Source organism: Dicentrarchus labrax, unplaced genomic scaffold (assembly GCF_905237075.1).
Source record: "Dicentrarchus labrax unplaced genomic scaffold, dlabrax2021, whole genome shotgun sequence".
Taxonomy (NCBI): Eukaryota; Metazoa; Chordata; class Actinopteri; family Moronidae; genus Dicentrarchus; species Dicentrarchus labrax.
In genome coordinates this window covers 6,226,036-6,251,115 of record NW_026136723.1, presented here as the reverse complement: position 1 = coordinate 6,251,115, position 25,080 = coordinate 6,226,036, and the positions used below count along the sequence as shown (strand labels likewise).

At 40.2% G+C, this 25,080-nt stretch overlaps 1 protein-coding gene across 8 annotated transcripts in view; it reads right to left on the bottom strand.

Moving 5' to 3' along the window:
- thrb (thyroid hormone receptor beta) overlaps positions 1 to 25,080 on the bottom strand; it is a 125,903-nt gene that overhangs the window by 34,903 nt on the left and 65,920 nt on the right. For 5 of the 8 annotated variants that reach the window (XM_051390856.1, XM_051390855.1, XM_051390857.1 and 2 more), the window contains one exon: positions 14,376 to 14,442. The gene's annotated coding sequence lies outside the window, so the exon portion shown is untranslated. Of the gene's footprint in view, positions 1 to 13,132; positions 13,210 to 14,375; positions 14,443 to 25,080 lie in introns of all 8 variants that reach the window. The other 3 variants (XM_051390860.1, XM_051390859.1, XM_051390861.1) reach the window with 1 other exon arrangement.

Below are 25,080 nucleotides of genomic sequence, written 5' to 3'. Positions count from 1 at the left end.
GGTTGCATATAGGGAGTACACTAGAAAAACTAAATGATAGGACATAATAGTTGCAACTGATTTTAATCCTGGTTTTGATCATATTCAGGATATGATTTACATTTTCACAGTGCTTCCTATCCAAAGCAGACGTTGGGAGCAAATTGGGATCCATTATCTTGCCCAAGGACACCTCGGCTGGACTCGGGGAGCCGGAAACCAATTATTAAACAACCCACTATACCACCTGAGCCTCTACCTTTTCTGGGTTTATCTTCTCAATAAGACCAGTAGTGGAAGAAGAGAGCAACAATACAACTTGGTTGACAAAGCAATCTCACCTAAAGGTCCATTTGGTAACTGTTCTACAGCCCAAGGCAGTGTGGCCTGGTGTATCCAGCGGGACAACCCCGAAACAGTGCAGGCAATTTAGCTACTATAGAACTACATCTTGTCAAATAAAGGTCCACATCCTGATCTGGGGGGTCCCTGACACCAAAAAGAGAGCCACTGGTCAAACAAAACAGTCCTGCAATAAATCCTGTCTATATGAAGGTTATAATCTTCAATTTTTGGTGTTGATTAAACTGTATGGTCATTCTGGAGGATGTAGTTTGAGGTGATGTTGAAATGCATTACATTATACTAACTGATGCACAGAAATAACACTGATACCAACATTCTCATACGACTTGCCATTAAACGAAGATTGAGGCTGTTTCTTTAAAATCCTATTACAATTCTAAAATATTCTAGTCCATTTACACTAGGCTTGCAGTTTAATATAATTTGAGAAACTGAAAGTCTCTTCAGGCTAGCTCCAAGGCTTTTCCTTGAATGCTGCAGCTTCCATTATAATCCAGACCGTATACATGTGTCATCATGTTAAATCTGGTTACAATGGGCACAAGAAGCATCCAATAACCAAAAAGTGAAAACTGTCTTACACTTATGTTATAAATCTGTCAGGAGGATTTCTCACTACAGCATTTGATTGTTTAATGTCAATTTTGTATGTAAATCAATGAGTAGTAATCTTATTTATTTGAACAGGGTCTGCATACACATTCATTCAATCAAACCTTTACAGACTAGAAATGCAAATCATAGCTGCACAGAGGAATGAATAAAAATGTTCTGCGTCAATCCAGACACAAACCAATCATCTTGGAAGACATTAAATAACCTGTATCTACACTGAAGGATCATTGTAATAGGAGTAACACCTTTATCTAACATGTCCTCAGCTGACTGAGCCTTTACCTGCCCTAACCACGGTACAAACATAAGTGTAATGCTAAGGAAAACCTCTAATTAAAGCCTCTGATAGATCAAGAATTAAACCAACCAACCACTAAGACTTTCACTTGTAACTCAGCTTGCAACTATGCGCTGTTTCTAAAACTTGCGGTTGACAAGCTCAGACAGAAAGAAAATGCAAAAAGTATAACAGCTTTCATAATTCCTTTGCACTGGAAGAACAGCTGGCTTGAAAAGCATTGCAGGAAACTGCTTCGGTTTGCTGCTTTTTACCCTAGAGAGCATTTACTATCCAGGCAACAGCTGGGGAAGGCCCGAGAACTGGTTCATCCATACAACAGGTTCCTAAAGCTCCAGTGTGGACACAGGCAGACAGATAGATGCCCAGAGACTTTTTGGCATGACCAAATATGACAGATGGAAAACAGACAAAGAATGGGCTGTAATGTACATACATAGACAGAAAAGATAAATGATTGCAGGTCACAGTAGGATGCAGAGATAAGCAACCACAACGGTAACACTTTATAATGAGTACACACTATTAAGCATTAGTTAAGCATGAATAAATAGAAAATGAATTTGTTGTGAGTTTTTATAGAACATCTGCTAACACAGTCACTAATCATTAATACATGTCTGAATAGTGGATGTGCAAGTGCATGCAGAAATGTACAATGAAAAGTAAAACATTTATAACTGTGATTATAAACCACATAGTAATGACTATTTACAGCAGAATCATGCTTTATAAATGATGAATTCAGTATTTACTAATCCATAACTAATGTGCTTATCAATGATGAATGAAACATTTTTATTTATAGTATAGTATTTTTACATACTAATGTGTATTCGTGCGTTATAAATGATGAATTCATTATTTATTCATGCTTAACTAATGCTTAATAGCGTGTACTCATTATAAAGTGTTACCGACACGGTAGATACTGAGCAAAGTGAAACTTCTCAAGGGGACATTTTTTATCAATAATCTCCTATCTATATCACAGACAGTGGCTGAGTCTATTGACTGTGCAAGCAGACTGGGGGAAAACAGTTGGCTCAAAGGTACACCGGATGTTGAGGGAAAATGAATATCTCCTGACTGCTGGCTTCTAAAACCCGGTTCCATTTTGGGTCCAATTTCACGTCGGTAATTTCCTACATTTGTTAAACCCAGAGTCTAACAACAGTCTGATCGAATTCCCCTATAAATAATAAACTGTACCCTCTGTTTTTAATACAGTTGCTGCATGGGAAGGTCTGTTGGTTCCCAAATTATTTTTAAGACTAAATTCCCTGCAACAAAACCCAGTTCAATTCCTTTTTTTCCCTTTTTTCTTTTGGTTTACATCCAATGCCAACTTGAAAAAAAAAAATCTCCCTTTCTACAATGTCTGCTCGTGGAAATTACAGTATTGTTAAGGTTAGAAAAAGTTCTTGCTCAAAATCATGACCTTGGAATTAACAGTTGACAAAGCAATCTCAAGGTCCACTTACTTGATTAAGGTTATGGAAAACCAGGCATCACACTCTTAAGGCCTTTTCACATCAAGTCCATATTTTTCATATTTGTTTTTTCAATCCGTCATCTGATTCAATTTGTTACAGACAGAAACTTTGCACAGAGTCAGATTATTATTATAGTATTATTCTATTTGTGGTGAAATTCACAGTATGAAATTGTGTTTTGACGCAACAAGTAGTAGTTGAAGTAGAAAAAGAAAAAGGAAATATTGGATCCAAGGTGTCAAAAACAAGAAGAGAGTTCTATCTTACCGTCACATTTTAGCTCGTAACTAAACGGATGTATACATACATGAACGTGACTACGTAGCAGGCTGATATTGAAACTAAATATTACAGGAAACGAAAAACGTATTTTAAATTACATTTCACCAATCTCATAGTTTTACTATTTTCATTAAAAATATTTCAGATTCCTCTGTGTACAACTAGAAGCAGATCACATACCATAGCGAGAACCAGTGGACTGATGTATATGTAGAGTTTGAGGTAAACCAAATTTGAACCAACATCCAACAGTCACACCTACTATATGTCGGTGCTCACAGGGAGGCATTTCAGGACACCCCGATTCAATCAGATCAGAGGTCCACAGATGGCAATTTAGTTTTGACGAGGGTGGGGGCGGGGGAATCATCCAGCTGAGTGCTTTTTGTGGCTCTCTAATTGCCATTTCTGCACATTAGTGTCCCAAATAAACAAAAGTGACAATAATGGACTTCCACCGCAGGCGTAAATTAGCAGCAGTGGCAGGGAGCAGGGTTGCTCCAGTCTACCCTTTCATCGAGCTTTGGCCTTTTCTACTTTGCTGGTTGCTCCATGTGATTTTTTTTATAATTTAAAGGCATACTATGCAGTTTTCTGGTGTTGTCAAACAGCTACCCCTAGAGTCGCTGCGGAGTACTTGTATTTAATGTTAACTGTCGTAAATACCACTCACCAGAGCCGTCTCTATATACGGCTCTGCGTCTCTGCACTCACGGCCTGATCCCCCCCCCCTGTATACCGGTACATGCTCAGTAGGATGGAAGCGTCGGACATCAAACAGGCAAAGATAGACTCCGAAGATGTCTACTGACCAGGTAACGTCTTCCATTGAGGCTGCTTCTTATGTCGCTGATGTATGTCACGTTGCGCCGTAAAGCAATTTGTGATTCTTGCGAGATTTGGCGGGGAGCCATCTTCAGACTTTCATTGCTGGTTCTGCCAGCGGCGTCCCTCCCCAGCGTTGCTATCAGTATGATTCGCTATACTACGAGTTTGTTTCTCATCAAAATGACTTCGAAGCTGTTATATTAAGGTACAAATCTTGCATAGTATGCCTTTAAAATGGAGTTGATGTGTGGAGTTGGCTGGACAGCAAGATAACCTCACTGACTCTGTGGTGTCTTTGCAGGGATTTTTTTTAAGATACAAAAAATAGGGCTTGGTGCCAGCTTCTGTACAGCTGATCTGAACCTGGACAACCTACAGTTGATACTTATTTGCACTGATAATAACTTATATGTATCAGGGGCTGGTGTAATGCAAGGCAAGGTGGCAAGACATCATTCTGTGTGATTATACTGTGGACAGAGGAAGCTAAACCAAGGTTATCGTACAATAAAAACTGTTTTCTTTTCAAGTACATACAAACAGAATCTGTCAAATTTATACAAACCCTCTAGGGTTTCCTCCTTACCTTTGAAAACACAGGAGCACTGCTCCAGGCATGGAGTAACGGTGTGTCTCACATTTTCTCTGCTTGTATTGTATGTGCACATATTGATTTCTACTCTTGGCTTTTCTGGAACAGCCAGGAGCCTAAAAGGGAGTACTCGAAGAATCCACACTTTTTCATGATGAAAAAACATTGAGCTATGATGCTGAGCAATTTAAACTATAGCCTGGTGTGGCATGGAATGTATGGAGTGGGGTGTGTATAAGCAAACATGCTGCAGTCTTTAAACTGGCCTCGCTTTATCATTGCAACCGCCAACAAATGATGAATATCTCACACACACGCCCAACTGACTCGATCGCAAGCATGGCTCAGCTGTCAATCATGACATGAAAACCCCCTTTTTATAGCTTCAAATAACTAATAAACCCTTACCAGAAAAATTAACACTTGAACATACATCAGTGTGTTACGCCAGAAACCATCTTTGGGAAAAATTGATTTGACGTGTACTTAGATTTTTTGGTTTGGCCCATGTCCCGTCTGTTAATATGGAGGCAGCAGACTTCATTACCTGCCACCAGGGGGCGGTTCAGATGTTTTGGCTTCACTTTCGGAGAGATGTCATCTCACCCATTTTTATATATGTTGATGATCACAACCAGCTTCAATCACATTAGCACTGGTGCTAGCAGCTATGCTAGGTACGTTAAAAAGCTTCATCCCCATACGTTATAAACTTTGCCTGCTCAGAAACGTTTCCAGATAATTAAAACACATTGTGCAACTACTGTATGTGTGGGAGCATAACTGGCATCAGGGCCTGAAGATATTATCAATTCATCCGGTGTAACTTTGAGCCAAAAAATGAATGAAACAATACTGGAACTTAAAGATTCATTTTAACTCATGTACGAGCGATTTAAGAGTTTGTATTCACAAACTCACAATTTCACAACGATTTCCTCGTATTTTTTTCTGAGGTTCAAGTGAAATTCAAGAGTGGTTCAGACCTTTCTTATGAGTCATGAACAGACTGTCCTTCACAAGGAAAACACTCATTTGACCTGACGATGCCTTATTTTATAAAACTATCAAATAAATCTACTTAAAAAACAGATTTACTGTGTTTTTTTTAGATTGATATATTTCTGCACAGTAACATATATAGTTCATTTGTTTTTAAGCAAATTCTGTCACTATGCCAGCAGCCTCAGCTTTCTGTCCACTATCATATTCTGTTGCACCAACAGTGTGTAGGCTGTAGGCTATATTATCATCCCACCTAATATCTCTGTGACTGCCTCTCGTGTATTATTAGTCATGGGCCATTTTCTTTAGAAAGATGCTTTTTTGTATATAATCATGTCAAACCTCTCTATTTCTGTCACAGTGCAGCTCTGCTCTGATGACATTTCATTGACAACTATACTGTCAATATTTTCTAACTGTTTTAGGTCTTTTTTTTTTTTTTTTTGGTTATGTTTTTGTCTGCTGAAATGAAGCAGAACAGGCAGCAATTTTAGGACTGTCCAGACTTCATTTAACTCCATTTAGTCTTATCAGAATCAGAATCAAGTAAGTTGCTGCAGAAAAAATAAACAGCAGCATACCAGCATACTTATATTTAACCCTGACAACTAGTTTTTGCAGAACAGAAAGAAAGTTGTGTCTTTGGGTTGTTTCTGGTGCAGTTTTGCTGTATCAAGTGCCAGCATCTTAAAAAAAGACAAAACAAGGCAGATTACTGCACTAGTATGAAGAAATCCAACTTGATTCAAGTTTTGAAATAGGCATTGGAAACAGATGAAATATTCTAATTCAGAGGCAGACTTTTGTTATAAGAAAACTAACTTTATTATTGAAAAACTAGACCAAATGATTGGTTCAGAGGTTTATGTTGTGGTAAATTCAAAGCATAGTTGACAGCTGATTTGTTCTGCTTTGATTTGACTTGGCTGATGGTCAGAGTGAATGTACGGGGAGCCAGCAGGGACAAAGATTTGGAAAAGGCAAAAGCCAAAGTGAGTCATTCTAATGGTATTGTCTCGAGAAGTCATGGGCTCCGTTTGGCATGCACCGTCCTTGACACCGATGATGTAAAACAATTCCCCTTAGGAGACTCAAGGGGTCGCCAAAGACATCGAGTTTCAGACTGTGCTGACAGTTAGAGCCGACCGTCAGGCTTAGATTTTAGCCACAATTGGAGTCAAATCAGAACCTTTTGTTCTACAGTCAAAACTTTAAAGCCCTTAACCATATTCACCCTCACTGTTCCTTTCACATCTTACGACTGCAAACACTCGACAGAGTGTGTCTGTGCTTGGAAGTCAGGTTCACTCATGGGCTTGCACTGTCTTGTGAGCGTTTTATGCCGCTGGTTGTAGACAGAACAGTGCTTTGTAAGGCTGTGGGTGAGTACTTCCTTCTACACTAGGACACATAATTTCTCCACCACAACAGCTGCCACATCCTGCAAGATGAGAGTTGCAAGAACACTATGTACTGTGCATTCCAAAACAAAGAGAAAAAATTTAAACTCATCAACACGCCCTCATCTCATTTATGTACATTGCCTGCTCCTGACACCATTTGAATAGCTTTATGCAACTTCAACCAACACTATACACTGTGTGTTGTTTATTATAGTAATAGAAATATATACAGGACACTGATGTTATACTGCAATGACACTTGCTAAAGCAGCTGATTGCCTACTGTTTACTTGTATGTAAAAACACGCCCATGGTATATGTATTTTCATAGCTTTGGCCTTCATTCCCCTGTGTTATGATAACATTTTACACACCAATTCCACTGCTAAGATTTTGGAAAGCTGTAACATCACTAGACACAATGAAATTATTTGCTGTTTTTACTTACTTAAACAGTATAATGTTTTCTGTCTCTGAAGGAATGAAAACTACTAGAAGTCTAATTTTAAGTAAACAGAATATTATTACCCAAGCCTTAGCCCGTTTTAGCATCTTTCAGCTCATTGTTTTCCAGCTTGCAAGTGGCAGATTAGCAACGAGCTGGTGGAGCATTTAGCAGTTAAAGAGCCAGACATTTTTCTCAAGAGTTGACGGAGAATAAATCTTGGACTACAAAGTCAATGGTAACGTTGCTCCGTATTGCGTCTCTAGGATGTGTGAATAAACAACCGTTGCTAAAATATTAGGCAATACATCTTTAACACAGCGATAACATCAGTGTTTAGGCTGAATGTTTACAGCTTGTAGCTTCAGTGGAAAGTTTGCCTTACAAACTGGGGCGAGGAGTACTGAAATGTTTATTTAAATTATATGCTATTGGTTACATTATGGGAAGTGTAGTATTCTTTTAAACTTGAACCATAGTAGGGATTAAAAGTCAGAGTATCTCAATACATGACTGGAGTAGCCCTTTAACTTCAGAGATATGTATCTGCACTGACAACAGACTCTTTAAGAAGTCATTGGTAATCATTAAAAACACTTATTTAAGAATATTCACATGACATGGTTTATGTCAGCTATGTTTTTCAGGGGAAATCTTAAGAGAACTTTCAGGGAAAACATTTTTCTATGATACTGTTTTTTTACTTATAAGATTTAATGGGAAATTCCATCAGCAGATACGCTGACTGTTGCATGATGATCAGTGATTAAGTTCTGTAATACCCACTATCTAAATAGGGTCATTTTGAGATTCTCTGGGTTCCCAAGAATGACTTTCGGTGTGACAGACAGAAAGATAGAGATGATAGCAACATGAAAGCCAAAGAAACACCAAAACCTTACGCTCTGATGCTGCTGATAAGATGCTTGTACCTTTCCTGCTAACAAACTTCACTCTCCACATGATATCATATTATCCACTTTGATAAGAAAAGTGGATTCATAGAAGCACAGTTCATCATTGCATGTTTACATGAAAGCAAAACCACAAATATTACAAGCTTAATATGGACACACTTAATGAAATAACACAGAAAGGGAATCCAGAAATAGCATTGTGAAATAACCCACAAGGGTGTACTCAGAAGCCTGGGGTAAGACAGGAAACAGGAAATAGGCCTCTAATGGGGTACATGCTGTGCTTTTCCTCAATGCTAGCATCCAAAGAACAGATTAACTGATTGTTGCTAACCAGTCCTTGATTGGACCTACAGGACAATGAGACAAGCTCAACTGACTCGATCGCAAGCATGGCTCAGCTGTCAATCATGACATGAAAACCCCCTTTTTATAGCTTCAAATAACTAATAAACCCTTACCAGAAAAATTAACACTTGAACATACATCAGTGTGTTACGCCAGAAACCATCTTTGGGAAAAATTGATTTGACGTGTACTTAGATTTTTTGGTTTGGCCCATGTCCCGTCTGTTAATATGGAGGCAGCAGACTTCATTACCTGCCACCAGGGGGCGGTTCAGATGTTTTGGCTTCACTTTCGGAGAGATGTCATCTCACCCATTTTTATATATGTTGATGATCACAACCAGCTTCAATCACATTAGCACTGGTGCTAGCAGCTATGCTAGGTACGTTAAAAAGCTTCATCCCCATACGTTATAAACTTTGCCTGCTCAGAAACGTTTCCAGATAATTAAAACACATTGTGCAACTACTGTATGTGTGGGAGCATAACTGGCATCAGGGCCTGAAGATATTATCAATTCATCCGGTGTAACTTTGAGCCAAAAAATGAATGAAACAATACTGGAACTTAAAGATTCATTTTAACTCATGTACGAGCGATTTAAGAATTTGTATTCATATACAACAAAGTCTTAAGTTTTTCATTTTTTTTTCATTTTTCCACTTTAAACCACAACTGAAACTCAGGTGAAAAAGGATGCTCTAAATCACCCTCTGTCGCAGTGTGTGAGCATACAGATAAAGACCTTCAGCTGACTATTAGCTGAGCATTCCTATTATGCCTGTTATTAGTTAGTTTTACATGCTTTCTTCAAATGTCAGTGCTACTCTGTAAAAGATTTTGCCAACATGAATCAGGGCAACAATACAACAAGCCCATCAAATAACAGGGCAGAAGCTTGGCACATAAAAGAAGTCAACATTCTTTGAGTCTGACATAAAAGTTAATGAAATACACATTTTGAACCAGGGCAAAGAGCATTATTCTGACTGTAAAGTATTGTTTGCTATTAGCAGAGAGCATCCTGTAAACCAATGGCTGTCAAATTGAGAGCGACAGAGGACGCATATGAATGACTGGATCAAAGGTTTCACCCTCACCATGTTCATGCTCCCACATCTTCAAACGGCTTCTCAGTGAACCCATTTCTTGTAAATGCTCTACTTTGGTAATGTGAATTTTAGTTAAAGAGGGAACACAGAATGATGCAATGCATGCACAGGGTTTCCCACACTTCAAAAGTTCAATCCCAGAGCATTTTCATAACCTCATACTAAACTTTTTCAGATGCTATGAAACTGAAAACTTCTGTCATCAAAACATAACACTTATGGTAAATGGTCAAAAGTAATTGGACAACACTGTGCTAGCCCCACCCTTAGCAGGTCATAATATCACAACTGTCCTTCCTGAGTTGGTGCTCTCCAGGAGCAGAAGACGCATACATCAAGATGTATGCTCTTGTTTGTCATGCAGAAGTAGCTCCAATTACTCAGAGCTACCAGACCTTCATATATAGATAATGAATGTCTTCCTGTAGCCTTCATTACAGAAGTGACACTGACTAATGCCCTAAACTGAAGATACTTTTAACGTTTGCATTTTTTGTGTGTAATAAAACAAAAATATATATGTTTACTGTATTGCAACAAAAAATATAGAATATCTCAACAAAACAGTTACAGCACGTGGTCTGTTGTGAATGTGTGGAGATTGGCCGGGGAGGACATTAAACTCCTGGCCTGATTTATTATATGGTCCAAATGACCAAAAGTGTCTTTATCGAGAACAAAAAACACTACTGGAGTGATTATGGAAGGGGTTAGTACGATAATCACCTCAGTGTTCCTCAGTTTCTGCAGTTTGGATACTGCACTGGGCCACATTGTAATTTCTATAACATTTCGATTAATTGCGCAGCCCTAATTAATACTCTTGCATATTCTTCTGCCATCGCTGAATGTATCTTTAAAATTTTTACTTTGCACATGGACTCAACACAAGGCACACTTGAACAAACAGAAGTACAATATATGCAAAACAAAAGCAGTAAATGCTACATTCACCTGGAAAATGATGGCTCTGGTTGTTTTGAAAAGGGCATCTGTGCCTTATCTAAGTCTAAATGTCAGCCCTCCTAACAGTCTTCAGTGGTAATCTCAGTGTGGGCAATGTCAGCTTGCATCATGAATCAACACTGATGAGCAGCAGTAAACAACAGTCATAGCCTTGACCAATATGCATCTTATTGGAGCTGGCATTCAGATAAGAGTCAATCTTGATCCGCCGACCATTATGCTTGGAGCTCTCTAATACTTAATTTACGAAACTGCATCACACCGCGCAACGTGATACAGGCTCATCATCATGGCAACTGGTATCACAAAAACGACAGCAGATGGTGTTTTCATTAAAGAATTCAAGCTGATAGAAGAATCAACCAAATGACTTTGTGTCAGAGTCCCCAGTGCACTTATCATATTACATTAAGTTCTCTGGCTGCTGGGAAAAAACACATGTCAAAAAGGATGGCTGATACACAGGGGCTATCCGGTGTGTTTTAGAAATGCTACAGTGTTCCTGTTACACTGTACATGCTCTGAGCATGATCCCTCGCTGGAGACAGAGAGCTGAACGGGTCCAAATAATGCATCAGGAGTATTACAACCAATAATCCATGTGCTGCTATAATAACCTGCAGTGAGAACACAGTGGTGACAAATGGCTGACAGCTGCAGCTAACAATCACCTGCAGACCCACGAATGATGTTTGGTGTCTAAGTTATCATCATTACATTTTAGCTCCGACACATTTTCCCATTTTCTGTGTGCAGATGGAAGCCGTTTTGTTTTCATTCTGACATCTCCTCTGAGCTACACGGCCAGTCTGTTAGTCTTTATTTTTAATAAGCTGTCACATATATTTCCCTCCTTGCAATATACTGTACACAATGCTGGGTTTGTCGAGTTTAAGTTAGGGTTACACAGCGCGGTAAATGTAGAAGCTGCCTTTATTTAACGGGCCAAACTATTTTCACTCATAATCTTTTTGTTTCTTTTAATTAGCTGACATTAAATCAATCACAGGGAGGTTTTGATGCATCAGCTGTTTGCAGCATTTAGTGTTTTTTATAGCCAGCATTCCACCCTAGTAGACCCATGTGACAGTCAAACAGTTAGTGAGGTAGCCCTTTGATTGAAGTTCAGAGAACAGAATGTCGATTGTCCAATAACATCTTGGAACATATCTGTGGTTAAAACTCTGCTCTGTGGGCCCATATAAGTCGCAGACAATAGTTAAACTGTGCAACACAAAGTTGAAATTTACCCAGCAAACCAATAACTGCATAACAATACTACCATATTATTATGTTACAATATGATATGCCATCATATATTAGCTACATATTGTACTCCTACAGCAGTAACATGATAATCTAGATTTGATAACATTCATACATTTACACAACTTTTACATTCACTTAATATAGGAATGTAAAGATGTATCGCAAGACAGTTAAATACAATACAAACAAATATGTGAAACCATTGTGATTCTAGATAGGGGGTTGGCAATCTGATTATTTTAGATGAAGATTGTGATCTAAGGTGTTCACAATCTTCTTTCCAGGTGAATCGCAGTTATCATGGTATTTAATGTCCTTTTAGTTCTGTTTCCAAACTTTACATAACCCCAGTGGCTAGCAGATCCACGCTACGTTAACAAACCAATAGAATAATGTAACCAAATTGATGGCCATGCTGATTGGACAAATTACTTTAACGTGGCTCTTCCTTGGGCGACATACTATAAACGAAGCAATTGTTTTGAGAGTACTTGAAAAAAATGATTATTATTATATGTTATCTTTTTGCTTTTGTTTCCAACTTCAAATTAAACCCTGGTGTTAGTCACAATTTTGAAACATACTGAAGATACGTATCATGATACTGGGGTTATGATTCAATATATTGTGATATATTGCAATACTGTTTTTGTTACTTTTAATTATTTTTTATTTTTGTTTACAACACTGCTATCTAGCAGTTGGTGGTTTAAGCACAAAAAAGGATACAGTGTTTATTAGAATCGATACAATATCACAAAACAAGTTATTGCGATATTCAAGTATATCAATATTTTCTTACACCCCTACTGTGTAGTATCTTTAAGGCAATATTGACTGTTAATGGTGTAAATGGAGAAAATCAGAGGCTATTTCAAGTTTAGCTATAGCCTAAAATTGAAAAAAACAAAACAAAACACAATTTAGATTGTGGATTGTGATTGCAACTAAATAGTTCATGATAGTATTTTTTGGCCAGATAGTTCACCCCTACTTTGGAACCCTATGCAGTTAGCCATGATGGTTAGCGTTTTGATTCATGTATAAAATCTCTATAGTGGTAGAGAGTGCAACATTCCCAGTCACATGATAACATCTATGGTAAATACGCCATAAAATAAATAAAATATACCAGGATTTTCCATTAAAGCTGCAGTAGGACATTTTTATAAAAATAGCTTTTTGTCATGTTTGCTGAAACTTTCACTAACCTGACAGTAGAACATGAGACAGATAATCAGTGGCTCCTCCTAGTGCTCCTAATGGCATTTACAAGAATCCACCGGGCCTGAACGAAAACAACCAATCGTCAAAAAGTTGTGTTTACAAAAAAGTCGTACTGCAGCTTTAAAGAACCATCTTATTGTTGGCTTTCTACACTAACCTAATTGGGGCTTAGATAAATCAGATTTTCCTAACTAGATTACTTTTTTTCCCCTTCTCATCCACATTGGCCTTAGCAACAGCAGTTGACAACATTCTCACCTTGAGGTCCATTTAGGAAAACATCTGCAATTCCATGACAACTCCACCTGCTGATGAAAATCGTGTGATGTGCTCCAAAGCTACAGAACGCAGCTGCTAAAGGGATCTTAAGTTCAGACTATTTTGTCTTTGAAACTCAACTTTTAAGCCAACATGGAAGAGAAATCCTTAAAAGGCTTGAATAATTGCTAAAATTGTTGTTACTAGTTTGAAGATTCACAACATTTTTAAGCAGACTGTGACATAGAGCTACACAGCTAACCACTGTTATGTACCTGTTGCTTTGATTCTATTTGACAATTTGACATGTTTCATTGATTGCCGTTGATGGTTGACTGATTAGATCTGGTAATTTGTTATTGCAGCTAAATCCATTCAACTTGCATAATTTATAAATGATGAATCAATGCAACAGATTCATTTTCACAAATGCAAACCCTCACATTATGTGGCCCGCATTAGGCATTCATTGAATATTATCATCTATTACGTTTTCAGTGGAATCACATTATTAAATGACATTGCAATGAATTAAAAATCAAAGATTTGTTTAAGGAGTTTTGTCTGACACACTGGAACAGCGGTTGCTGCCATGAACACTAGTAGATCTCGCACACATATCAGAGGAATATTCAGATCATTAAAATTATGCTGATTTTGACCACATCACCCAGCCCTCTGACACCCCCCTACGCACACATGCACAGTGTGCAGCTGTCAAACCCAAAGAAGAAAAAGAAGCAGAATAAACAGACAGATCACCAGTCTGGCACATAATGATTTAGTCTGGATCAGTACCAAGATTAGAGCTTCATTACATTTACATCACAACTCGCAACTGCTATAGACATTCAATTTTCTGTGTATATGTGTGTATGTGTGTATAGGTCTTGGCCACAGCAGGGAGGTCTAGTGGAGAGAGACACTGTGTATTGGCATTCTGCAAGCTGCAGGACACGAAGGTCTTACCAGAGGAAGTGGTGAAGTCTGACTCTGGGCAGCGCTGAGGAGCTGCTGAGCTCCCCGAGAGAAACACCTACAAAAACACACAAACACACACATAGAGATGAGAATCATAGCCCAGCTACGAACACCAGTAGGTCCAGAAACGATCACAAACATGTTGCCATGGCGTTAGGAATCGACCAGAGGGACTGGCCGGGTATTAAAGTTTAGAGGCGGTGAGGTCAAAGACATTAAAACCCATCCAGGTATCTGTCTGTGCTTCATTTAAATCATAAACAAAATGTAAAGTAAAAGCAAATACGTCACAGTGAGTCAGTTGTGTTCTGTGGCAGGATGTAGTCAGAGTGCTACATCCGGCCAAGATGACCTACATGCACCACTCAAGGCGAGTCCCACAGCTGCTTTAAAATAACCTCTGGTGGTTTCCACATGTGGCTACGACTACAAATGCTTCCCCCCACGCTGCTGTAAGGGCGGAGAAATCCCAGTATACATTTCTTTTCTCTTTCGGCCCAGCAGCCCTCAAATGAGGTAATATATCTTTTTGTGTGTGTGTTTAGTTCATGTTGAGATCTCATGGGAAGAGAAGAGGAAGAAAACACAGGATTGATTATGATGAGAGCGAGAAAAGAAAGCATTTGTTTATGTCATTAATTCAGTGGCAGGACAGGGCTGGTCATCTCTCTCTCTCCGACAGACGGTAATCACTTGTAATCAGACTTAATGGGCACTCTAATGGGAATGCTTTTCCTCCATCCATGCTCCGTCTGTAGCACTCTCTTCAACACACACAGACAACCCTGCGTGCACGCACATTTGCATCTCATCTAGGGGGGAAACGTAACGTCGCACTTCCATCTGAAAGGGAATTATTGTTTTAATAATACTGTCTATCCATAACAGTACAACATAATCAAGTCCTATTTGTATGTAACGCTAATCTACATATTTGCTTGGTTCATATTCTCTACAGGCCTCATTTCCAGAGGCTGGTTACTCCACTGAGTCTCAGTCCTGTTGCCTCCTCCATCAACACTTCCACAACGTTTCAAACACACAGTTTACATTGCTCATTAATCCACTTTATTTCAGTTATGATAACATTATATCCATCTGGGAGCGTGGTATAATCATTATAACAAAGCAATGTTTCCTAAACTTTTTTGAAACATCAGCACTAGGGTTGGGCGATTGTACTTTTTATGGCCAGTCCATTGGCAGTTGGTTTCTATCATTTTATCTTGCTAATTTAATAGTCTGCCTCTGAAGAACGAAGAACCCAGTAGCACAAAGTAACGACACTCCGGTCAGGGTTTCTGTGGGGCGATCAATTGTTAGAAGCAGTGGGGGTGCACACCATGAACTGTTAACCATAAACTGGACTGGACAGACAACACTGAGGCCCTCTACAGGAAAGGACAGAGCACGCTGTTCTCACTGAGGAGTCTCGGGTCTTCAACGTGTGCACAAGGCTACTACGGATGTTCTACCGTGTGCTGGGGAGGTGGCAACTTGTGGTGCCAACAAACTGAGCAAGCTGCTGAAGAAGGCCAGCTCAGTGATTGAGAAGAGGTTGAGAGGGAAGCTGAAAGCCATCATGGACAACCCCTCTCATCCTCTCTACACTGAGCTCAGGCAGCTCAGGAGAACTTTCAGCCACAGACTGATCCAGCCTCGAGCCTCAAAGCGCTTTGGAGGCTTGTTTGTACCATCAGCCATCAGACTCCACAACGCCACAGCCCCCAGTGCCTCCCACCTCCACAACCCCTGAGCACCCAGTAACTCCAACCTCCACAGTGCCACAGCAGCCAGTAACTCCCACCTGCACAGCACCCAGTACCTCCATCTTATCTGATCTGATCTGGTTTTGGTGAGTTTTATTTCGTTCCTGTTGAGTTTCTGGAATTTTAAGAGTTTATTTTATTTGTGAGTTTGTGAAACTTAGCAAACTCATCACTCGCACACATCTCCCAGCTGAAACTACGGGGTATTTTTAAAACAAAGCAACTTTGCAAATGTTTTAAAAGGAAGGAAAGGCATTTTCGGTGATTAACTCTGAATGTAAACATAACTTTCAGTTTGTTTCCAAGAGAACTCCACAGGGCCCCTTTAAGAAGCCGAGGCAGGAATGTTCACATGTGAAAACAGTGGACGGTGGTTTTGAATGCACCATTTTTGGGTGTGAAAGGATGCATTTCCAAATTTGGCTGACAAAGAGTGGACCTGCTTAAGTGACAATGTAACGCCGCAGACTAAATTAGTGCACAGATATTATAAACCAATAGAAATCAAACCTCCTGCAGTCTGTTGTTGATCCATATGTGACAGTAGATTTATACTGAATGTCCTTTCAGCCTCAAATGCAGAATACATTCTCTTTAGAGAATTAAGTGTTTCAAATCACTTCCCAATTCCAGTGGGCAAGACTTCCACTCACTTCATCATAACTATTAATCTCATTGATAAATAAATGAGTTTGGTAACTGAAACTAACATTATTAATTAATCTGTTGATCATTTTCTTGGTTAATCAATTCTTTGTCAGAAAAAGGTAAAAAATATTGATCTTTGATTGTTTCCCAAAGCCCAAGGTAACGTCCTCAGATGTCTTGTTTTGTCCACATCCTAAAGATATTCAGTTTACTGTCATAGCAGACTAAAGACAGCAGAAAATATTCACATTGGAAAAGCTTTCTTCAAAAATGACTCAAAATAATTGATTATTAAAATAGTTGGCGATTAATTTAATAGTTGATAATTAATCAACTAATCGTTGCAGCTCTAGTAAACACACCGAGTATATGACTATTTTAATCTTGTTCTTCTTTCAAACTTTCTTCTGTTTTCTCCATTCCTTCCCCCCTAAAATGCAGCTGCTTCCAAAATATTTTCTACCAACAAGTGATCCCGGACTGTGATGCTATTATCTAGCCAGAAATGTGTGTGTACATATTTTGGTGAAGAGAGACACAAGGAGATAGATGAAAAGAAAGTGTGTGTGTGTGTGCGTGTGTGTGTGTGTCTAAGAGAGACAGACTTGTGAAGAAAAAAAAACACCCACTGATACACTCTGTTACTCAGTTTCCATGGTGATTTGAGTTATATTTGACAATGTGACGCACATTTTCAGCATCCACGCATCTTTTCCAGTGTGATGAGCTGAAAGTACGAATGCTTTATACTGAATAAAAGTGAGAGTAAATGAGCGCGGAGAGGCTGCAGGGAGGACGTGCGAATGAGCGAAGATAGGCTGGCCTGTGGCGGCTGTGAACGGTTAAGTAAAGGCTGGGCAGGGCAGAGCTCCTCCTCACGATATCCCTGCAGGGGTGTGTCGAGTGGTCTGTGGGAACTTAATGAATGCAAGGCTTCATTGTGCCTGTGATCCCAGCTTGTGACTCCCTACTTCATGTTTCCAGTGTGATTAGTACTGTGTACTTAGCCCCCAATTACTTCACTATTAACTCCACAGAATGGTGCTCAGGCTGGATGCTGCTACAGTGCATAATATATAAACTGAATGTGAGCTTAAGCTCTGCAAAAGACTATTAAAGTGCTTGCGAGTAGTCAAAGTGCTGATATTGCTGATATATTTTAAAGCTCAAAACAACCAAATATTACTATTATACCAGTGTTTTTCTTGCTGTGGTGTTGAATCGGCTCATACAGTACAGTAGCTTAGGGGATGATCACCCCTGTCACCTTCTCTGCAGCGAGAGACGCCTCCATCCAGTTGTTTACAACAGTATTTTTGTACACTGCTATTGTTGTTATGCTTCAGGCACCTGATGTGCCTTTGTGGGTTTTTGGAGAAGCGGTCTCTAAGTGCTGCAGGTTAAAAAATGTTCAAATGCCCTACATCACTGAGGCCTTTTCTCTTCCGTCCAATCAGGTAAAAAGTTCTGTTGTGTGTTATAAAGATGGAAAATGGAGGAAAGTCAATTTTGAAATGGAGGGGACATCATGATAAAAACAGGTAGTGTGCTTGCCATAAATCACTAAAGAAATTCTGCCATAAGCCCATCCCAATCCACTGCTGCTGGAGTTTTTGGAGTGTAAGGTTTATGTTTGGATTTATTTTGTACTAATTTAATGTCCTTTTCTCTAGTGATTCTTAATGGAGATCCTTGGTTCTGGGGAAAAATGGAACTCTTAATTGGCCTTCCACATCTAATGCCAGTGCCTTGGTCAAGGACAGTGTCCACATGTTTTTGTGTGGGAGGAAAGTGGAGCACTTAAGGACACCATGTGAACATGGAGAGAACCATCACTTCACCTAGAAAGGCCCCAGTCAGCTCTAAACCAGAGGTGCTTTTAGCTGTGGGGAAACAGCACAGAGCAATAGGGGCACGATGGGTTTGATTCATAGCTATGGAGTAACAGTGGTGTATTTTGTCACTATAGTACAGACAGTGAAGAAGCCACAATAATGTAATTTCTTCAATCCCACTTGAAAAATGCGGCAAAACATTTGTATTTGGTCAAGAAGTGCTCTAAAAACAAAAAGGTAGAATTACTCTAAATTATTTAAAAAGCTAAACACATATTAAGGGCTGTGGTCTACATCTGTATGTGTACTCAGCTGCCAAGGTTCCATATAATAGGACGCCCGGGCAGAAACTGCAATCAAAGCCTGTGTGGTGGGCACAGCACCAGTGGTTTTCAGTAGGGGAGGGGCGGTAGGGATACCACATGATATTTATGATTAAAAATGGATAGTGAACTGTGTACGCATGTTGGGGAGAGCCATGTGTCATGATTTATGAGGTAAATGCATCATTAATAGACTACTTGTGGATACATCACTCATTACCAGTGAAGGGTTTGCAAAACATAAGGCTTTTCTTCTTTTTACTATTGTCTGTTAATGACTCAAGGACATCAGTTTTTAATGGTAAATAAGAAATGTGTTGGTTCTTTGAATGAATGAGGGCACCACTGTGCATATGTTCACAACAGCAGCAGAGAAGCAGAGCGCTGAACATGATCTCATACAACAGATTTTTGTGTTGATCCTACGATATATTGCTAGTATAGTCGTTTATTGATTTCCTGATTTATCTTTTGCACATGCCCACATCTTTCCAGTTAAGCCTAGCTTAAGCATATTACAGATAAGGCACTTGGCAACCCCTCAAATCTAGAGTAAACAAATTCTTGTGTACAACTTTGGCAAAACACAAATGGTTATCATCAATAAACAACTTGCTGTGCTCACTCTGTTTGCACTGAAACACAGGGGAAGAAGCCAAATCTGGATGTAATGGTGGGTGGAGAGATGTGGGCAACAAGGACTGTGGTGACTGAATTTGTAATGCACTGAACCTGGATGAACTAGATTATAAAACTGTTTGCACATGTTTTTATGAAGTGGGGGAGAGGTGAGGTAGGAGTCGGGTTTAAAAAAAAGAACATAAAAATGTTAAGGAATCTCTCGAGAGCATTTAAAACACAAGAGAGAACTGTCAAGACCACTCTTCAAGGAAATCTTACCTTCAAGTGAGCGGAGATAACTAAACCCACAGGTAAAGTTAACTGACATAATTAGTCTGAGTCAAGGACCTCGGAGCTGTAAGCACCCGAGGAAACAGCTGGAACCACAATGGGCCCTATCTTGCCGATCTGAAACGCAAGTATAAATGCAAAAGCAAGTACTTTGTGGGCGGATCTCGGGCGCTGTTGCTATTATGCCGGCGGGATAAATGAGCTCTTGTTCCATGGCGCAAATCTAAAATAGGGGGTTGGTCTGAAGTAGCGTACATTAGCCCTAGGAGTCGACGTTTGGGCGTAATGTGCAATGAACCAATCAGAAGTGACATTACTGACATGAACTTTAAAAGTAAGCACAGCCATACAATAAATGAAAACAATGTAACGCAGCTTGGCAGGAAGAAGCCCGGCCTCTGGACCAGTGCGCACGGGCCACAGCCGAGCCAAGGGCCAGCTGAGGAGGGCGGCGCAAACACCAAGGTGCAGAGGATCCAGACCCACTACACGCCGAGGACCACCCGTTCCTGCAGCAAACCGGGTTTGACATGCTGGAGCGGGAGCTGTCTGGGATGCGGCAAAGTATTAATGCCCGTCCTGACCGGGTGGCGATGTTGCTGCTGCCTCTCAGGCGCATCCCCTCAAGTCTGCGCCCTTAAAATAGCATCTGAATAACGTCACTGACTTTAGACTAGGTTTTTCCTAGTCTGTGGCGGAATTGTTTTCTGAAACAGCAAAATAGCACCAGGGAATGTTTGCGCCGGAACACGCCTCCTCTTTTCGCTGAACCGCCCCCCCGGAGCGCAAGTTCTAATTTAAGGACGTGCGTCGGTGGAGGGAAAATTCCAATGTGCGTCAAGTGCAAAATAGGAATTATACAAGCGCCAGTGTACAAAGTCAATTGCGCTGAGTGCAAGATAGAGCCCAATGACTCAAAGCTGTAATCACTGCCAGCGCTGGAGTGCTGAATAAACCGTCTGAATATGATCACTCTGATGTTCGTCATGTTGTACTGTAGTAAAAGTGGCTCATCTTAGTTATTGTGCCTTGCATAAGCAAGCACAATACTACTCTTCCTCGTGCTTATTATTATTGTGCCTTGCATAAGCAAGCACAATACTACTCTTCCCCATACTTATTATTGTGCCTTGCAAAGCAAGCACAATACTACTATCCCTCGGGCTTATTATAATATTTTATTCTTCCGTACGTTTTTTCGGCGCGCTTCTTCTCCCCGGAGCTTTTGTCGCACGTACACAAAAAAAGGTATCAAAACGTGCGGCTCGGCCGGGAATCGAGTGCTATGACTTTTCTAAGAATTTCGCCAATCGGTTTTCCGATAAATCGCCAAAAACCGGTCCAAAAAATGAATGGGTGTGTATTGCGAGAACCTCCAACTGAAAAAAACTGCCAGAGTGCGTGATGTCATCGCTAGAGTGTGGGGAGAGAGAAAAATTTGTCGAAAAAAAAATTTGTAAACTGCTGTCATGGCCACAAATTTCACTCTACCGAAATAATTTATAGATAGAAACGTAGATAAATCCGTTGGGGTCGCAGTGATACTACTGCTGAAGCTGTCAGACAAATAGTTCTGGCGGGAGACGCACTGATGCGCCAGCAACTCCCTCTCACGGCCCCATCTACTCCCATGTTAATTTTAGAGGAGGAATCTTGAAACACGCTCGTTGAACCTCTTCTCTCTCAATCTCCCCAGGTCACATTTTTTAACTTTAGCCACTGAAACTCGGCAGTGCTATAGTCAACAAGATGACGACGCTCACGGTCTTTTCGGTTTTCATTTCGGTCGTTCCTGGCCATGCTTTTGAGGGGATTCATTTTAAATGTTTCTGTCTCTCTGAGGAGTTAGAGACAGAGAGAGAGCGTGCGCAGCTGCTGTGGGCTCCCCTGATTGCCATGACAACTAAAGCCTGCCACACACACACACACACACACACACACACACACACAGCTAGCTACAGAGAATGACAAGACATTAATAAGCTAGGTAGCTACCTAGCTAAAGATAATTAGCAGGTGGCTAACAAGCAAACAATTTAAAGCTGAATGATTTTAATATTAACACAAAATAAGAACAATACACCTTAAATATTTTACCCTACTATGAGCTGTTCCTTAATTTACATTAGCACTCCTTCAGGAGCATAATACAATTAAACACATTAACCAAAGCTAGCACTTAGCTAGCGATTAGCGCTTAGCTAGCGATTAGCATGTAGCTAGCGATTAGCATGTAGCTAGCGATTAGCAGTTAGCTAGCGATTAGCACGTAGCTAGCGATTAGCAGTTAGCTAGCGATTAGCACGTAGCTAAGCGCTAGCTTTGGTTTATGTGTTTATGTGTGCTAGCTCTAGCTAGCTAGCTAAAGAGAATGACATGATATTAATATGCTAGCACTAGCTAAGGAGGATGACAGGTTATCAATATGCTATAGGGAGGATTACATGGCATTAATAAAAGGTAATTAGCGCACAGCTAGCGATTAGCGGTTAGCACGTAGACATGGTATTAACATATGGGCCAGAGCAAGGCACAATCAAAATTGCTTTAGGAATTTTCTAGTTATTATTATTCTTCCGTACGTTTTTCGGCGCGCTTCTTCTCCCGCAGCTTTTGTCGCACATACACAAAAAAGGTATCAAAACGTGCGGCTCGGCCGGGAATGGTGTGCTATGACTTTTCTAAGCGTTTCGCCAAACGGTTTGCCGGTAAATCGCCAAAAACCGGTCCAAAAAATGAATGGGTGTGTATTGCGAGAACCTCCAACTGAAAAAAACTGCCAGAGTGCGTGACATCATCGCTAGAGTGTGGGGAGAAGGGAAAAATTTGTCGAAAAATAAATTTGTAAACTGCTGTCACGGCCACAAATTTCACTCTACAGAAATAATTTATAGATAGAAACGTAGGTAAATTCGTTGGGGTCGCAGTGATACTACTGCTGAAGCTGTCAGACAAATAGTTTTGGCGGGAAACGCACTGATGCGCCAGCAACGCCCTCTCACGGCCCCATCTACTCCCATGTTAATTTTAGAGGAGCAAATCTTGAAAGACGCTCGTTGAACCTCTTCTCTCTCAATCTCCCCAGGTCACATTTTTTAACTTTAGCCACTGAAACTCGGCAGAGCTATAGTCAACAAGATGACGACGCCCACGGTCTTTTCGGTTTTCATTTCGGTCGTTCCTGGCCATGCTTTTGAGGGGATTCATTTTAATTGTTTTCTGTCTCTCTGAGGAGTTAGAGACAGAGAGAGAGCGCGCAGCTGCTGTGGGCTCCCCTGATTGCCATGACAACCAAAGCCTGCTCACACACACACACACACACACACACACACACACACAGCTAGCTACAGAGAATGACAAGGCATTAATAAGCTAGCGCTAGATAGCTGGCTAGCTAAAGATAATTAGCAGGTGGCTAACAAGCAAACAATTTAAAGCTGAATGATTTTAATATTAACACAAAATAAGAACAATACACCTTAAATATTTTACCCTACTATGAGCTGTTCCTCAATTTACATTAGCACTCCTTCAGGAGCATAAGACAATTAAACACCTTAACCAAAGCTAGCACTTAGCTAGCGTTTAGCGCAGAGCTAGCGATTAGCGGTTAGCTAGCGATTAGCGGTTAGCTAGCGATTAGCATGTAGCTAGCGATTAGCACGTAGCTAAGCACTAGCTTTGGTTTATGTGTTTATATGTGCTAGCTTTAGCTAGCTAGCTAAAGAGAATGACATGATATTAATATGCTAGCGCTAGCTAAGGAGGATGACAGGTTATCAATATGCTATAGGGAGGATTACATGGCATTAATAATCTAGCGCTCGCTGGCTAGCTAAAGATAATTAGCAGGTGGCTAACAAACAAACAATTTAAAGCTGAATGATTTTAATATTAACATAAAATAAGAACAATACACCTTAAATATTTTACCCTACTATGAGCTGTTCCTTAATTTACATTAGCACTTCTTCAGGAGCATAATACAATTAAACACATTAACCAAAGCTAGCACTTAGCTAGCGATTAGCGGTTAGCACTTAGCTAGCGATTAGCGCAGAGCTAGCGATTAGCATGTAGACATGGTATTAACATATGGGCCAGAGCAAGGCACAATCAAAATTTCTTTAGGAATTTTCTAGTTATTGTGCCTTGCATAAGCAAGCACAATACTACTCTTCCCCATACTTATTATTATTATTCTTCCGTACGTTTTTCGGGCGCGCTTCTTCTCCCGCAGCTTTTTGTCGCACATACACAAATAAGGTATCAAAACGTGCGGCTCGGCCGGGAATGGTGTGCTATGACTTTTCTAAGAATTTCGCCAAACGGTTTGCCGGTAAATCGCCAAAAACCGGTCCAAAAAATGAATGGGTGTGTATTGCGAGAACCTCCAACTGAAAAAAACCGCCAGAGTGCGTGACATCATCGCTAGAGTGTGGGGAGAGAGAAAAATTTGTCGAAAAATAAATTTGTAAACTGCTGTCATGGCCACAAATTTCACTCTACAGAAATAATTTATAGATAGAAACGTAGGTAAATTCGTTGGGGTCGCAGTGATACTACTGCTGAAGCTTTCAGACAAATAGTTTTGGCGGGAAACGCACTGATGCGCCAGCAACGCCCTCTCACGGCCCCATCTACTCCCATGTTAATTTTAGAGGAGGAATCCTGAAAAACGCTCGTTGAACCTCTTCTCTCTCAATCTCCCCAGGTCACATTTTTTAACTTTAGCCACTGAAACTCGGCAACGCTATAGTCAACAACATGACGACGCCCACGGTGTTTTCGGTTTTCATTTCGGTCGTTCCTGGCCATGCTTTTGAGGGGATTCGTTTTAATTGTTTTCTGTCTCTCTCAAGAGTTAGAGACAGAGAGAGAGAGCGCGCAGCTGCTGTGGGCTCCCCTGATTGCCATGACAACTAAAGCCTGCTCACACACACACACACACACACACACACACACACAGCTAGCTACAGAGAATGACAAGGCATTAATAAGCTAGCGCTAGCTGGCTAGCTAAGGACAATTAGCAGGTGGCTAACAAGCAAACAATTTAAAGCTGAATGATTTTAATATTAACACAAAATAAGAACAATACACCTTAAATATTTTACCCTACTATGAGCTGTTCCTTAATTTACATTAGCACTCCTTCAGGAGCATAATACAATTAAACACATTAACCACAGCTAGCACTTAGCTA